Below are 14,004 nucleotides of genomic sequence, written 5' to 3'. Positions count from 1 at the left end.
AGTCCCACACTGGTGTTCTGGAATTAAACAAAGGGAATTCCATCGGAATGATTTGGGCCGAGTAGCGTGGGCAGGAAGGCTAAAAGGTCGGACAGCTGATGAGCAGTAGCAGTTGTTTCAGGAGATAGGGGCTGGTTTAGCTCATTGGGCTAAATCGCTGGCTTTTAGAGCAGACCGAGGCAGCCAGCAGCACGGGTTCAATTCCTGTACCAGCCTCCTCGGACAGGCGCCGGAATCTGGCGACTAGGGGCTTTTCACAGTAACTTCATTGAAGCCTACTCGTGACAATAAGCCAGTTTCATTTCAGATGCTCAATTCCTCGCAACTCAAATATATTCCAGAGACGAAGAAAGACGGTAAGAGGGGCAAAATATATCCATGGCTAATCAAGGAGGTTCAGGACAATATAGAGACAAAAACTAAGTCATATCATATTGCAAAGGCCAGTGGCAGGCTGGAAGATTGGGAAACTTTCAAACATTAAAAAAATAATAAAAAGAGCTAAGGTAAATTATGAAAGAAAGCTAGTGCAAAATATTAGAAAGTATAGCAAAAGCTTCTATAAGTACATAAAAGGGAAGAGAGTCACTAAAGTGAATGTTGGTCCCTTGGAAGGTGAAACCGGAGAGTTAATAGTGGGCAACACAGAAATGGCGGGGATGATAAATCGATACTTTGCCCCAGTTTTCACGGTGGAGGACAAAATGGTTTTATGAAGGGTAAATAGTGTTTGACTAATTTGCTAGAGTTCTTTGAAGATTTAACAAGCCAAGTGGATCAGGGGGATCCTGTAGATGTAGTTATCTGGACTTCCAGAGTGGAGTACCTGTATTATCATAAATTATTTGATAATACTCATTATATCTCGTTGCTTTTTCATTTTGGTGCCCATTCTTTGAATTTAACTAGTTACATTTGCCTTGAAATGAACAAAACGGAGCTCACTTGGTGTCGATGACTTTCCGTGGTACCTGTAAGGCTACCTGATGATCTGAGTGCCGCCCTCAGCATTTCTCTGTACACACTCCCCCGCTAGGTGAGAAAGCCAACCCACCCTTTGCTGTGTATGTTGCTGCCACGCTTAACTCAATTTCCCAGCTCACCCCCATCTCCAACCACTGCTCACTCACATACTGCTGGACCACACATCACCAATCCCCAGGCAAGTATGCAGGCCCTAGTTTGGTTTGAAACATGTTTTTAAAAGTGAAGAGCAGCGTAAAGAGGCAAACAATTCTATCAGGATCGCAGGAAAAGACACTCAACGGCTTTAGGCAATGATGAAGCTGCCTGGGAGAGTGCAGTACAGCCTTACCTAGATCTCTAAAATGAATATTTCCTGTTGTGTCCTGCACAGGAACCTTGCTGTGGTTTAGGCAAGACAAGACAAGCAGTGACATTCAATGAATCAGAAAACTTGCTCGCCTAAAGCAAGTTTCTAATTGAGGAGACATTGAATTATGAGACTGAAACAGCCAACATGGAGCAGTCATTTCCACATATGCCCATGCCCTAAATCCAGGATTGACTTTATCGCCCTATCCATGCATCAAACCACGACTAGTGTGATGAATATCATACTGATCACAGAATCAGATAAAGTAAAAGCTTCAGGGATGTGGGTGTTGCTGGTGGGCCAGCATTTAATGCCCATTCCTGAGGGCATTTAAGAGTCGACCACATTGCTGTGGGTCTGGAGTCACATGTAGCCCAGCCCAGGTAAGGACGGCAGATTTTCTTCAATAAAGGGCATTAGTGAACCAGATGGGTTTTTACGACAAACAGCAATGGTTCCATCATTCACCTTTTAGTTCCAGGTTTTTTATTGAATTCAAATTTCACCATTTGCCGTGGTGGGATTCGAACCCAGTCCCCAGAGTCATTATCCCAGATCTCTGGATTACTAGCCCAGTGACAATGCCACTACTGTCTGCAACGCCTCCCGATGTAGCCCTTGGGGTAATGCTGTTTTCCTTGTGTGTAATTCTTTTGGTAAATTTTGAATTTACTGACTGTAAGGGCCATCGATAGAGCTTTAAATAAAAAGGCTCTGACCACATGTACGCTTGCAGGAATGCTGCATTGTACGGAGGTAGTGATTCACATCAGAAGAGCATTACCAGTTAATGTTTCTTGCTGCCAGTGAACACTCTTATGGAAGGATCATGATCTGGAAGGCATGATTAAAGGTTCCAAACAATAACGAGCCTTGCACTTTTTCTGAATTACCCAGGAGCTTGGTGACCCTGTAGCTTCCCGTTACTTTCTCCATGGAAACACCTCGGCCAATCCGAGTCAACTTTTCAACCAATCAGCACTCTTTATCTCACACAGTATAAATTTGAAAATTTGGCACTCTTGTGTTTGTCCTGATGCGTGCGGACAAAAAGCTTCGACAACATGTCTCTCTTCTGAGCAAGAATAATGTGACTCTGCGCCATGACGATGATGAAGTGCCTAGCATCTATGAAACGATTTCTTGATCATTTTGCACAGCTTCAATAACTAACTGTTGTACAACGCAAAGGTTTTCCTTCTGAACGCAGACCACAAAATGTCAGCATACGGAGATTACCAACTGAGTGGCAAAGTGAATCACACACTGGTTTGTCCTTTACCAGGTAGAATGTATTGCACTCAACAATCTCCTGCTTTCGCCTGAGTAACTTTATCCCTAAACGAAAAGATTTTCTGTGACAGATTTCTGCACTCACACATCACGGCCACTTCAATGCGTTGCTAAGGAAATGCTGCTTTGCTGAAAGAAATCTCCCTAACTGAATGAGATGAGACACCAAAGGTGTACAAAGTTAGCCCAAGGATTTCTTGTGATCTTGTTATGATCATATGTCCCATCAGCCTGTACGTGTGGACATACAAGAGCCCAAAGATGGGTATGAAGTTGTCCCAGATCGTCTTGACCTCATTGAATGGCAGAGTGGGCTCGATGGGCCGAATGGTCTACTTCTGCTCTTATGTCTTATGGCAAGCCGCTCTCAACCAATGCCACCACAAACAGGCTAACTGGTTATTGAACTCATTTCTGTTTGTGGCCTATTGCTGGATGCAACCTTTGACTGCACAGCTTGTTCTTAAACAACTTTTTAAAAAGTGAGTTTCAGACTCATTAAGACGGATTATGTTAATGCTAGCGATGAAAACTCTTTCCATGTCCGCCCCCAATGTCAACATTGGGCAGGCAGCAAGTGTAAACCCAATCTGACAAAATAGGCTCTCAGCAGTGTGACATTTTCCCTCTCCTACACCAGCTGTTCTCTATTTGAAGGGGGATTGCGAGTTACCATTGTTTTAAGGCTCCTGGGGACAGTCAGGCGGTGACTTACTGCAGGGAGGTTTGTCAACACAGGTGAGCAGTATCTAACATGTTTAATTTCCCACAGTCCTCAATAAAATTAAGGTGTTTAAGCAGTGTAATTTTTGTGCTCAAATGTATGAGAATTGTGCTTCATCAACACTATTATTGCAATGATTCCTGTCCAACACAGCAGATGCCGAGGAATAGGTGGAATATCTGCTGGTAACTTCTCCAGACCTGCTTCACTGCACTCATAGCATTGCCCACATACCAGATATTCCTCGCTTTGATTAAAATCTTGAGTTGGAAGAGTTATTTCCATGCAGTCACCTTTTAACCTTAACTTGAATCTACCTTTATACCTCGAGCTGTACATTCCTCTTTAACAAGACCTTGTCGGAGCAGGTAACCATTCAGTGATGGTGGTGATGATGACTTAGCAGTTGTTTTTCATGTTCTGCTGACAACAATTGCAATCAGACAGCTGTTGGCAGCTGCAGCCAGTGGCTTTGACTTCACTGCATCACAGCATTGTTACAGTGCAGAAGGGGGTCTGGACTGGCCCGCAGCAAGAGAGACTTCTGCACACACGCACACAGAATGACGGCCACTTCAATGCGTTACTGAGGAAATTCTGCATTGCTGAAAGAAATCTCCCTAACGGAATGAGATGAGACACCAAAGGTGTACAAAGTTACCCCAAGGATTTCTTGTGATCTTGTTATGATCATATGTCCCATCAGCCTGTACGTGTGGACATACAAGAGCCCAAAGATGGGTATGAAGTTGCCCCAGATCGTCTTGACCTCATTGAATGGCAGAGTGGGCTCGATGGGCCGAATGGCTCTGATGTCTTATGGCAAGCCGCTCTCAACCAACGCCACCACAAACAGGCTAACTGGTTATTGAACTCATTTCTGTTTGTGGCCTCTTGCTGGATGCCATTTTTTTTTAACGTAGTAACAGGGACTATGCTTCAAATATATTCCATTGGTTGAAATGTGCTGAGGGATGTGCTGGAAATGTGAGAAGCTCTACATTCATAAAATCCTGTTCTTGCTTTTTAAAGATGCAATTATGCATCATTCATCGTTATAAATGTTATTATTATTCATTATTAAATGTGCATGTTTTTATTTCATTGTGCTGGTGTCTATGAGTCTGCAGGCTTTGAGTTTGGGGGGGGGGGTCAGTCAGTCAGGGGGGGGGGAGCCATGGTACAGGTTCACGTCTCAGTCTGTTCTACGGTTATTTCTGCTGGGAAATTTACATGAGGATGGTCCAATGAGGAAATCCAATTGGGTGTGAACGCCCACCATAGTCAAATAGCCCAGTAATACCAGAGATGAGGAGGCAGCCCCAAGTTGAGGAATTTTCGAAAGTTCACTCATCACTGTCGGATGAAATGGGTCAGCAAAGGTTGGTCGGGGCGGTGGGTGTTGGGGGGGGGGGTGGGGGGATAACCTGGTTTTCAGCCCTCCTGGTGGCTGGGCAGTGTCCTGGTGCTGCTGGTCCTGGTGCTGACATGGTCTGGTGCCTGCACGGTCTGGTGGCTGCAACGGTCCTGGTGGTGGGCAGGGTCTGGTGCTGCAATGTTCCTGGGGCTGCATTGTCCTGGTGCTGCATTGGTCTGGGTGCTGCATGGTCCTGGGTGCTGCACGGTCTGGTGCCTGCAACGGTCTGGGTGTTGCAACGGTCCTGGGGCTGCATTGTCTGGTGCTGCATTGTCCTGGTGCTCGCAGGGTCTGGTGCTGCATGGTCTGGTTGCTGCACGGTCTGGTGGCTGCACGTCCTGGTGGTGCATGGGCTGGTGTTGCAATGGTCTGGGTGCTGCATGGTCTGGTGCTGCATGTCTGGTGGGTGCATGGTCTGGTGTGATGCATGGTCTGGGGCTGCATGGTCTGGTGCTGCATGGTCTGGTGCTGCCGATGGTCTGGTCGGGCATGGTCTGGTGTTGCTGGTCTGGAGGGCGGCATGGTCTGGTGCTGGCATGGTCTGGTGCTGCATGGTCTGGTGCCTGCATGGTCTGGGTGCTGCATGGTGCTGGGCTTGCACTTGTCTGGTGCTGCATTGTCTGTGCTGCATGGGCTTGTGCTGTCACGGTCTGGTAGCTGCATGGTCTGGTGGTTGCTATGGTCTGGTGTTGCATGGTCTGGGGCTGCAGGGTCTGGGGCTGCATGGTCTGGTATTGCATGGTCTGGGGCTGCATGGTCTGGTGCTGCATGGGTCTGGCCTGCATGGTCTGGTGGTGCATGTACTGTGCTGCATGGTCTGGTGCTGCATGGTCTGGTGTTGCATGGTCTGGTGCTGCATGGTCCTGGGGCTGCATTGTCTGGTGCTGCATGGTCCTGGTGTTGCAGGTCTGGTGCTGCATGGTCTGGTTGCTGCATGGTCTGGTGCTGCATGGTCTGGGTGCTGCATGGTCTGGTGGTGCATGGTCTGGTGCTGCATGGTCTGGTGGTGCATGGTCTGGGGTGCATGGTCTGGTGCTGCATGGTCTGGTGCTGCATGGTCTGGTGGTGCATGGTCTGGTGTTGCATGGTCTGGTGCTGCATGGTCTGGTGCTGCATGGTCTGGTGCTGCATGGTCTGGTGCTGCATGGTCTGGGGCTGCATGGTCTGGTGTTGCATGGTCTGGTGCTGCATGGTCTGGTGCTGCATGGTCTGGTGCTGCATGGTCTGGTGCTGCATGGTCTGGTGCTGCATGGTCTGGTGGTGCATGGTCTGGCTGAAAACGGAGGAGAGATGGCAGCTGCTCCTTGGAGGCCTGAGGCTTTGCCTGAGTGATATTTCTTCAGGCCGGTCTATAAATGGACGGGGCCAGCAATGGGGCGAAGGAAACGAGGGGTGGACAAGAAGCCAGACTTGGAGGAGTCTTCCGAGGATCGAAGCGCTGGGGGAGATTCCTGTCAGAGGGATTCTATTAGCTGGAGAGCTGGCGAGGGATCTGATAGCAGAATATCATCAAGCCTGGTATCCGATGGATTTCGAATCCGTGAAACTCATTGGGGTGGATTTTACGGCCCCTCGTGCTGGTGGGATTTTCCAGTCCTGACGAATCGGGTGGAGTTCGCGATGTCTCACATGTATTCCAGTCCTGTCCCCAGCCTGGCTCCCGCCCTGGCCCCAGCCCTGGCCCTGGCCCCAGCTTTGACCGCGCCACGACAGAGCCGCAACATTCCGCCCCTTATTATCTCGATTTTTTTGGAGGGCACTTTAACTGCTCAAGTTTCCACTCTCATGAATTACACATGTGTACAAAAGAAAACCCACAAGAAGATTAGCGACTCCAAACACAACACAGCTTCAAAGACATCAATGAAGGGCTGTAACTTCAAGAATGTTCACATGTTCTGAACTGGGGCCTCTTGTCAATTGATCGCCAGCAAGTCTGGGCCATGCTCAGCGTGGTACAGATGTTGCTTCACGTTTAATCTCAGGAATCTCAAATGTATAGAATAAATTTGAAGTAAATCATACCCGTCAAAACTTGTTGCTGACAGCGAAGGAAAGGATGCCGGTGGTTGTGTGGGAGTTTGGGGAGTGGGAGGGCAGTGAGGAGAATGTCGGAATAAAGACTCACATTTATAAATGCAATCCAACCTCAGTCTGACAGCCATTCGCATTGTCCCTTTACAGAGAGGAAATTGCAGTTCAATATGAATGTCAACACAACACATGGTTATGGTTATTTATTTTATTCATTGACAGGATGTGAGCATCGCTATCTAGACCAGCATTTATTGCCCATCTCGAATTGCCCTTGAGAAGGTGGTGGTGACCTGCCGTCTTGAACCGCAGCAGTCCCTGAGGTGTAGGTACACCCACAGTGCAGTTAGGGAGGGAGTTCCAGGATTTTGACCCAGCGACAGTGAAGGAGCGGCGATATACTTCGAAGTCAGGAAGGCAGGGAACTTGGAGGGGAACTTGCAGCTGGCGCTGTTCCCAAGTGCTTGCTGAGTCCTTCTCAGTGGTAGAGGTCAAGGGTTTGGGGTGTGCTGTTGAGGACGTCTTGGCGAGTTGCTGCACAGAACAAAATACAAACCTACAGTTACAGTTTGACTGGGTAATTAAGAGAATATATGTGTAATGTTAACTGGATATTTTGTGAAATCGTCTGTCGTACTTGTGAGTTTGTGAAAACATAACAACAATACTTTTAGTGTTTAAAATGTAGATGTAACTTTAAATAAAGTTACAGAGGCAGTATTAAGGAGCAATATTAAGGAGCAGCCCCTTAATATCCAAAAGGTTAGGTGGGGTTACTGGGTTACGGGAATAAGGTGGAGGCGTGAGCTTAAGTAGGGTATTCTTTCCAAGAGCCGGCGCAGACCCGATGGGCCGAATGGCCTCCTACACTGTAAATTCTATGATTCTATGACATTCTCTCTGGATACATTCAGTAAGTGTGCCTCCCTATACAGAGTGTCATTGCTCACCTCCACAGGTCAAAGGTTGTGGCTCAGGAAGAGAGGGTTCGACAGTGTGAGGATTCCATAGTGCTGTGCCTGTGGGCCATAAGACCATAAGAGCAGAATTAGGCCACTCAGTTCATCGAGTCTGCTCCGCCATTCAATCATGGCTGATATTTTCTCATCCCCATTCTCCTACCTTCTCCCCATAACCCCTGATCCCCTTATTAATCAAGAACCTGTCTATCTCTGTCTTAAAGACACTCTGTGATTTGGCCTCCACAGCCTTCTGTGGCAAAGAGTTCCACAGATTCACCACCCTCTGGCTGAAGAAATTCCTCATCTCTGTTTTAAAGGACCATCCCTTTAGTCTGAGATGGTGGCCTCTGGTTCTAGTTTTTCCTACATGTGGAAACATCATCTCCACGTCCACTCTATCCAGGCCTTGCAGTATCCTGTAAGTTTCAATAAGATCCCCCCCACATCCTTCTAAACTCCAACGAGTACAGACCCAGAGTTCTCAACCGTTCCTCATACGACAAGCTCTTCATTCCAAGGATCGTTCTTGTGAACCTCCTCTGGACCCTTTCCAAGGCCAACTTAGGTATGGGGCCCAAACTTGCTCACAGTACTCCAAATGGGGTCTGACCAGAGCCTTATAGAGCCTCAGAGGTACATCCCTGGTCTTGTACTCTGAGGTTGGCACTGCCAGATGGATTCCACGGCCGGTTGCTTTGTCTCTTGGGCCACAGTCCAGCTAAGAGGGTGAGATGAGAGAGATGTTTGAGATTAAGCAGGTGTTCAAGAAGGCTGAATATGGGAAAACCACTTTAGCTTCAGTGGTGGGAGAAGGAAATCAGAATGAGAGTAAGTTGTGACAGCAACCAACATCGCATTAGGAGCATCGGGTCATGGAGCAGGATCCGGCCATTCAGCCCATCAATCCCTGCTCTGCCATTCAGCTAGATCCTGATTGATCTTTGACATCAACATCACTTTCCTGTAAATGTCTGGAAATCTATCGATTTTTGATTTGAACATACTCAATGACCTGAGCCGCCACAACATCTGGGGAAGAGAAATCCAAAGGTTCGCCATTAAATTGGTCGAATTGTCTTTTTCCCTGTTGCACATTGAATGTAGAGCTCAGTAAATACTCCACTGACTCAATATGTTTCACCATTCCTCCTTCCCATTACTCCATAAGGACCAGTGGACAGAAGGGCCCAGGGCAATGAGGAGACGGCCAAGTGACCGTGAGGATTTTAGGGATGGGGAGGAGGCAGGAAGAGGCTGAGTGGTAGAGTCCAATGCCCACCCTGCACCCTGGGTACAGACAGAGTGGGGACTCACTCCATTTCCCCATTGACTCCCCCCTTCACCCTGTGTCTGTGTTACAACCTGGGGACCACCCCACCACCAAACCCCGGGAGAATTTCAGGGAGAGGAGTTGGAGGCACGGATGTGGGCAGGAGAGAAGCTCTGTCTTAGTCCTAAGAGATAGGGTTGATTTTCAGCCCAGTGCGAGGGGCACTGAGAGAGGAACCACAGGGGTTTGTATCTGCAAAGGAGGATAAAGTGGAGCATCGTAGTTAACTGTGACGCCTGCGTTATCAGCCAGAGAGAATTCTCCTCTGGTTGAGCAGATGCTGGAAAATCTCTCCCAGATCAGAATCATCCTACAGCTCTTACACTTGTGTCCGCTCATGTCACACCCCTCATTGTCCACTGTGGTGACGATCTTGGTCCCTGAGTGACATGCTGTCCCCACACTTACCTGCCAGAGCCAGAGCAACGAGAACAAACGGCGCGATTCTCCGCTCCCCACGCCGGGAGAATGGCGGGAGGGCCCTCCGGCAAATTTCACGCCCCCCTGGCGCCCCCCGCGACCCCCCCCCCCCCTCAGAAGAATCGCCACTCGCCATTTTTCATGGCGAATGGTGATTCACCGACCCGGATGGGCCGAGCGGCCTGCCGTTCGCGGCCGTTTCACGACGGCGGCAAACACACCTGTTCGCTGCCGTCGTGAAACGGGAGTGAGAAGCCCGTTTGGGGCTTGTGGGTGGCCTAGCAAGGAAAGAGCACCACGACTGTGCTCGGGAGGGGACAGGACCGCGATCGGTGCCCACCGATCGTCGGGCCGGCGTCCAAATCGGACGCACTGTTTCCCCTCCGCCGCCCCGCAAGATCAAGACGCCGCGTCTTGTGGGGCGGCTGAGGGGAAAGACGGCCACCCCGCATGCACGGGTTCGTGCCGTCACCGTCATGACGTCAGCCGCGCATGCGCGGGTTGGAGCCGGCCAACCTGCGCATGCGCAGCTGACGTCATTAAGCGCGCCGGCCGCGTCATTCTTGGCGCGACGCCCCCGCGGCCGAGAGTTACAAAGCGCCGCTCCTAGCCGCGCCGGGAGGTGAGAATAGGGGCAGGAGCGGCCTCCGAGGCCGTCGTGAAACTCGGCCGAGTTCACGACTGCCCTCCCGATTTTTCCCAGGAGTGGAGAATTCACCCAAATTCTTCCTAGGTGAGGCTATCCACAGATTGGGTAGCACGGTAGCATTGTGGATAGCACAATTGCTTCACAGCTCCAGGGTCCCAGGTTCGATTCCGGCTTTGGTCACTGTCTGTGCAGAGTCTGCACATCCTCCCCGTGTGTGGGTGGGTTTCCTCCGGGTGCTCCGGTTTCCTCCCACAGTCCAAAGATGTGCAGATTAGGTGGATTGGCCATGATAAATTGCCCTTGGTGTCCATAATTGCCCTTAGTGTTGGGTGGGGTTACTGGGTTATGGGGATAGGGTGGAGGTGTTAACCTTGGGTAGGGTGCTCTTTCCAAGAGCCGGTGCAGACTCGATGGGCCAAATGGCCTCCTTCTGCACTGTAGATTCTATTAAATTATACTGTGAATTGACCAATAGCCATAAGTTGCTTGTACCATTATTTCCTGAAAGATTCGGTATTAATAGCAGCTGTTAATGTGTCATCGCTATGGAAATGTATCTAGTAAATATCTTTTTATCATCTATATTCTGACTATTAATTTACTTCCTCTGACAACTTCACTTTGCAGTTACACTGTAAACTTAATCAATTCGTCCAATGTTGGATCATTGATTTCTTCATGTTTGGTTGCAGCTATTGATTGATTGATTTATTGTCACATGTACCGAAGTACAGCGAAAAGTATTTTTCTGCGGCCGAGGAACATACACAGTACGTACATAGTAGACAAAAAGAATAATCGACAAAGTAAATCGACAAATAGTGATTGTTTACAGTGCGGAACAAGGATCAGACAATGCAAGTACGACATGAGCAAGATCAGCATAGGGCATCGTGAATAGTATCTTTCAGGGAACACATCAGTCCGAGGGGGAGTCGTTGAGGAGTCTTGTAGCTGTGGGGAAGAAGCAGTTCCTAAGTCTGGATGTACAGGTCTTCAGACTTCTGTACCTTCTGGAAGGGTCTGGAAGAGGGCAAAGCCTGGGTGTGAGGGGTCTCTGACAATGATGTCTGCCTTCCTGAGGCAGCGGGAGGTGTATGCAGAATCAATGGGACGGTGGCAAGCTGGTGTGATGGGTTGGGCCGAGCAGTTGCCATTCCAAGCTGTGATACAGCCGGATAGGATGCACTTTACCGCACATCTGTAGAAGTTTCTGAGAGTCAATGCAGACTTGCCGAATTTCTTTAGCTTCCGTTGGAAGGGAAATGAAATGAAATGAAATGAAAATCGCTTATTGTCACGAGTAGGCTTCAATGAAGTTACTGTGAAAAGCCCCTAGTCGCCACATTCCGTCGCCTGTCCGGGGAGGCTGGTACGGGAATTGAACCGTGCTGCTGGCCTGCCTTGATCTGCTTTAAAAGTCAGCTATTTAGCCCTGTGCTAAACCAGCCCCAGTAGAGATGTTGTTGGGTTTTCTATACTGCAGCTTCAATGTGCGATGATGCAGTTGATGATACTGCTCGGGTCAAACCTCTCTCTTTACCGCCGCACCCCGCCCCTTTCTCTCATCCTCCCCATCCACCTCCCTTTCCTGCCTTTGCCTCACACTCCCACCTTCCACATCCCCTCACCCCTCGCTCCTCCTCCTCCCTTCACTCCATATACCCACCTTCCATATCTCCTCTCCCCTCCCTCCTCCCCATCGCTCCACACCCTCACCTTCCAAATCTCCTCACCCATCCCGCCACCCATCACTCGACACTCCCACCTTCCACATCCCTTCACCCCTCGTTCCTCCCCCTCCCTTCACTCCACACTCGCACCTTCTATATCTCCTCTCCCCTCCCTCCTCCCCATCGCTCCACACTCCCACCTTCCAGATCCCCTCACCCCTCGCTCCTCCTCCTCCCTTCACTCCATACGCCCACCTTCCATATCTCCTCTCCCCTCCCTCCTCCCCATCGCTCCACACCCTCACCTGCCACATCCCCTCACCCCTCCCTCCTCCCCATCGCTCGACACCCTCACCTTCCACATCCCCTCACCCCTCCCTCCTCCCCATCGCTCCACACCCTCACCCTCCCAATCTCCTCACACCTCGCTCCCCCATCACTCCACGCCCTCACCTTCCACATCCCCTCCCTCCTCACCCTCCCCATCAATCCACACTCCCACCTTCCATATCCCCTCACCCCTCCCTCCTCCCCGTTGCTCCACGCCCTCACCTTTCAAATCTCCTCACCCCTCCCTTGTCCCCATCACTCCACACTCCCACCTTCTATATCTCCTCTCCCCTCCCTCCTCCCCATCGCTCCACACTCCCACCTTCCATATCTCCTCTTCCCTCCCTCTGCCCCATTGCTCCACACCCTCACCCTACAAATCTCCTCACCCCTCCGTCCCCCCATCGCTCCACACCCTCACCTTCCACATCCCTTCACCCCTCGTTCCTCCCCCTCCCTTCACTCCACACTCGCACCTTCCATATCTCCTCTTCCCTCCCTCCTCCCCATCACTCCACACCCTCACCTTCCAAATCTCCTCACCCATCACTCCACACCCTCACCTTCCACATCACCTCTCCCCTCCCTCCGCCCCATCACTCTACACCCTCACTTTCCACATCCCCTCACCCTTCCCTCCTCCCCATCGCTCCACACCCTCACCTTCCACATCCCCTCTCCTCTCCCTCCTCCCCATCGCTCCACACCCTCAACTTCCACATCCCCTCTCCTCTCCCTCCTCCCATCGCTCCACACCCTCACCTTCCACATCCCCTCACCCCTACCTCCTCTCCTCTCCCCTCCCTCCTCTCCATCACTCAACACCCTCACCTTCCACATCCCCTCACGTCTCCCTCCTCCCCATCAATCCACACTCCCACCTTCCAGATTTCCTCACCTCTCGCTCCTCCTCCTCCCTTCACTCCATATGCCCACCTTCCATATCCCCTCTCCCCTCCCTCCCCCCATCGCTCCACACTCCCACCTTCCACATCCCTCACCCATCCCTCCACCCATCACTCGACACTCCCACCTTCCACATCCCCTCACCCCTCCCTCCTCCCCATCGCTCCACACCCTCACCTTCCAGATCTCCTCACCCATCCCTCCACCCATCACTCGACACTCCCACCTTCCACATCCCCTCTCCCCTCCCTCCGCCCCATCACTCCACACCCTCACCTTCCAGTTCCTTTCACTCCTCACTCCTTCCCCTCCCTTCACTCCATATGCCCACCTTCAATATCTCCTCTCCTCCACCTTCCCATCACTCCAAAGCCTCACCTTCCATATCTCCTCTCTCCTCCCTCCTCCCCATCGCCCCACACTGCCACTTTCCATATCCCTTCACCCCTCCCTCCAAAAATCATCCCACACTCCCGCCTTCCAAACCTCCTCTCCCCTCCCTCTTCCCCATCGCTCCACCCTCCCACCTTCCACATCCTTTCACCCCTCCCTCCTCCCCCTCCGTTCACTCCATATGCCCACCTTCCATATCTCCTCTCCTACCCCTCCCTTCAATCCACACCCCCACCTTCCACATCTCCTCTCCTTACACTCTTCCCCATCGCTCCACACACTCACTTTCCATATCTCCTCTTCCCTCCCTCCTCCCCATTGCTCCACACCCTCACCTTCCACATCCCCTCCCTCCTCACCCTCCCCATCACTCCACACTCCCACCTTCCATATCTCCTATCCTCTCCCTCCTCCCCATCACTCCACACTCCCACCTTCCATATCTCCTCTCCCCTCCCTCCTCCCCATCACTCCACACTCCCACCTTCCATATCTCCTCTCCCCTCCCTCCGCCCCATTGCTCCACACCCTCACCTT

Source organism: Scyliorhinus canicula, chromosome 4, assembly GCF_902713615.1.
Source record: "Scyliorhinus canicula chromosome 4, sScyCan1.1, whole genome shotgun sequence".
In the NCBI taxonomy this organism is placed as follows: Eukaryota; Metazoa; Chordata; class Chondrichthyes; order Carcharhiniformes; family Scyliorhinidae; genus Scyliorhinus; species Scyliorhinus canicula.
The sequence above is the reverse complement of the archived record's forward strand: the minus strand, read 5'-3'. Positions refer to the sequence as shown.